Source organism: Neofelis nebulosa, chromosome 6 (assembly GCF_028018385.1).
Source record: "Neofelis nebulosa isolate mNeoNeb1 chromosome 6, mNeoNeb1.pri, whole genome shotgun sequence".
NCBI lineage: Eukaryota > Metazoa > Chordata > Mammalia > Carnivora > Felidae > Neofelis > Neofelis nebulosa.
Window position 1 is genome coordinate 39,710,013 of NC_080787.1, and position 4,069 is coordinate 39,714,081.

General features: G+C 46.9%; 1 long non-coding RNA gene across 1 annotated transcript; it reads left to right on the top strand.

Moving 5' to 3' along the window:
- The first annotated feature begins 283 nt into the window (after positions 1–283).
- Positions 284–3,292, top strand: LOC131513428 (uncharacterized). The gene is made up of 2 exons (XR_009262579.1): positions 284–432; positions 3,093–3,292. It is a non-coding gene; the product is annotated as an uncharacterized LOC131513428 (long non-coding RNA).
- The last annotated feature ends 777 nt before the right edge of the window (positions 3,293–4,069 follow it).

The window sequence follows — 4,069 nt, forward strand, 5'->3', positions numbered from 1 at the left end:
TTTTTTCATGACCCCATTCCATCTCCATATAACCAGGAAAGCCAGACAAGAAGGACTACTTCTTCCAGGAGCCATGAAGGTCAGGAGCAGAGGTAGAAACAGCCATAAAACTCTGATTACCTTGTTTCTCTGAGCCAAGCTAGGGTGGGTAATGAAGCCAGGCTGATAATTATCTTCCTGTTGGTGATAATGGCAGTGATCCTGGTGATAGTGACATCATCTCCATCTGTGGCAGCTCAAGGTGGTGTCACCGGAGATGATGTTAGTCTTACTGGTGGTGGCAGTGCCTGGGTGGTGGGAGGGACGATACCATGAGTGGGGGTTGGGGTGCTTAGTGGTCTGGTTAGTGCCAGCTTAGCTGTGGCAGTTAATGATGTTCGTCACTGTGGTCCTGGAGACGCTGCTGGAGACCTTCTGGGAAGCTGGACTCAGGTTGGCTTTGGTGCCCCACCCCCCACCAGGAGAGCCCCTCAAGCCCCTCCCCCCCTCAGTGAAGGGGACAGGGCTCAGGGCCTCCTGTAGAACTGGCTTTATTGCATTCCCTGTTCTGGACAGTGTAAGCAATGTCCCTGCCTCTCCAGAGGGACAAATGTGATAAATAACCAGGGAGGACAAGTGGGAGGAGGCAGCCCAGCCACCAGAAGTCATAAGTCTCTGTCCAGTCGTGTGGCAGGCTCATTACAGAAAGCTCTGACGCTCTCCCTGCTGCCTGGCCTGGGGCTCAAGAGAGCACCCACTGCAGACTCCCAGTCCCGATGGCTCTGCAGCACAGTGCACCTGAACTTCACAGAGCCTCACTCTCCTCTCCCTGCACACCAGGCCTGGCAGGCCCAACCTGCCCCGTGGCTGCATCCAAAGGCTCAGGCCTGTCTTCCCCCAACCCCAAAAATCCAGGGAAGCATTTGACGAGGGTTTTCCAAATATCTTTGGAAATAGGACAGACAAATATGAGCTGGACGGCAGTACAGTTAGATGCACTAGATTAACAACATACTCACAGAAGCTTGGGTTCAAATCTCAGCACTGGTACTTACAGGGCACATGACTTTGGCAATTCTCTTACCCTCTCCTCACCTATAAAATGGAAATGATAACACACACCTTGCTTCTTTAGGATGACTATGTGAGAGGACATACGTAAACTCCTGATTATAACAGGAGTGCTTTCTATGAGCCTGGTACCGGTCTTTACATAAATTATCTCATTTAGTTCACATGTTGACGCTGTGTGGTTAGGTAGTAGCCTATCCCTCTTTTATCCATAAGGAAACTGGAGCATAAAGATGCTAATTAACTTGCTTAATGACACATTGCTAAGTGAGTGATGGAACTGGCATTTGAACTTGAGTAATTTGACATCAGAGCCTCTTTACCACCAGACTGCCAGATTAGTATACAGCAGGCACTCAACAATGCATATTTATTGAGCAGCTACTATATTAAGGCAGACTCATGGAGTCCTCCCAACTCCAAGACATACATGATGTTTGCATGGAATATTACATTTGATAAACTGCTTTCTCACTTAAACTCAGAAAACCCTGTGAAATAGGTATTGTCTGTACTTCCTTGAGGAGAGAAGAGATCCCCCAAAAGACTAAGTGGCTTAGCTGAGATAACACCTTCAGAAGTGGTGGGGCCAGTGCCCATGTTCAGGGTTTCTGACAAGGACCCTCAAAGTCCCCCACCAAGGCTTTGGGGCTGCCCCTTCTGCCCTCTTCCCTTCCACATGTGGCTTCCGCACTCTCTCATCTTCCACACAACCTCGCCTCACCACTTTCCAAGAGCAACATAGCAACCTGATTATGGAACACTGACAAGTGGAGCTACCAGCCCCTCGGTGGTGCGGCTGTGACGTCACCCCCTCGGTGGCGTGGCTCTGATATCACCTAAAGGGATAGCTGTTCTCTTCCAGTTGTCTCTGAGCATCAGATACACTCATCTGCAAAAGAATAATTGGCTGAAGTTAAGAGCAGAGTCGGTGCACATCCAGAATATAAAAAAGAAACTACAAGGATGCCTGGGTGACTCAGTCAGTTGAGCAGCTGACCTTTGGTTTCGGCTCAGGTCAAGATCCCAGGGTCATGGAATTAAGCCCTGCTGAGTGTGGAGCCTGCTTGAGATTCTCTCCCTCTCTCCCTCTGCCCCTCTCCCCAGCTTGTTCGCACTCTCTCTCAAAATTAAAAAATTAAAAAGAAACTACTACAAATCAATAAGAAAAAGGCAGACAGCCCAATAGAAAAATGAGCAAAATATTTATACAGACATTTCACAAAGGAGGCCATACACATGGCCAATAAGCACAAGAAAAGGTGTTCCACATCATTAGGCATCAGGGAAATGCAAATTCAATGAGATACCACCACATCCCACCCACAGACGGGATAAAATTAAAAAGATCGACAAACCAAATGTTGGTGAGAATGTTCATATGTTTCTGGTGGGAGTATGAAATCATACAACGACTTTCCCAAACTGTTTGGCAAAAATCTATAAAATGTATACATCATGACCCAGAGATTCCGCTCCTAGGGATAGACTCAAACTACAAGTACATCTGTGCACTAGATGATAAATAACAGAATGTTCATAGCAGCGCTACTCATAACTACCTCAACTGGAGGCAACTCCAATCATCAGCAGTAGAAAGGATAAATAAATCATGCTGTATTTGTGTAATGGAATATTACGTATCCATGAGAATGAGCACACACAACTATATACAATATGGGTGAGCCTCACAGATAGTGTGGGGCAAAAGAAACCAGATACAAAAACATACATCCTCTATGATTCATTTACACGAAATTCAAAACTGGGAGGAGCTAATCTATGGTGTGAGAAGGCACAAAGGGGTTACTCTTGGCAGGTAGCAGTGACCAGAAGGAGAACTTAGGGGGCTTGGGGGTGGGGGGGCAGGGTTGTTCCATTTCTTTAACCGAGAGCTGTACATTTATGATTTAGCACTGTTTCTGAATGCATGCTTCAGTAAAAAGTTTTTGGTTGTTGTTGTTTTTCTTTCTTTCTTTTTTCTTTTTTACAGTGTGGTGTCTGTGGCTGGAGAACAGAATTCACTCTTCTTTTTTTGACAGGGTTGCCAGACTGATGGCAAGAAAACTGTGTCAGACATAGTGCGTCTGGACTTCACTGAGGAATGTGACAAGGCATCTTATGTCCTTGTGAACAAGATGGACAAATGTGGCTGGGTGACCGTGTAATTAAGTGGATTGAACCACTGTCCCCAAAGGGTGCTGATTAAGGAATAAATGTCCACCTGGAGGGAAACTCCTAATGCCTCTGGGCTCTGTCCTTGTCCTGGGAAGTCAAACACTGTTATCCCAGACTGCAATGAAGACATAACAGACAGGCTTATCACATTCACAGACGACACAAAGCCGGGAGGGAGAGAGGGGACAGGGCATGACAGAAGCAAGATCCAAAATGATTTTGGCAGAATGGCCAAGTGAAGCAAATCTAATAAGATGAAATTGAGTCAAAAAAAAAAAAAAAAAAAGATGAAATTGAGTCAAGGATCTGCGGAAGGCCCTGTGACTGGGGCTAAAAGCTAACTTTTTAAGTTGAGGGTGTAAACACCCCTAGAACAGGGTCCCTCCTCTGGATCCCGGGGCCCACCCCAGAGCCCGGCACAGACAAAGCACTCAGAAATACTTGCTAAGTTAATCCTCCACTGGAGGATGGAACCGTGCCTGGCCCCCAGGCCTTGTAGGGGAAACAGTGTACGTGCAGACCTAGGTGTCCTACTCTGGCAGGTGATATGAACAGCCTGTCAGTCAGTTCTGGATCCTTTTAAAGAGATGTAGACAGGGGCGCCTGGGTGGCTCAGTCGGTTAAGCGGCCGACTTTGGCTCAGGTCATGATCTCGAGGTCCGTGAGTTCGAGCCCCGCATCGGGCTCTGTGCTGACAGCTCAGAGCCTGGAGCCTGTTTCAGATTCTGTGTCTCCCTCTCTCTGACCCTCCCCTGTTCATGCTCTGTCTCTCCCTGTCTCAAAAATAAATAAAACATTAAAAAAAAAAAAAAAAGAGAGATGTAGACAAACTGACACCAGC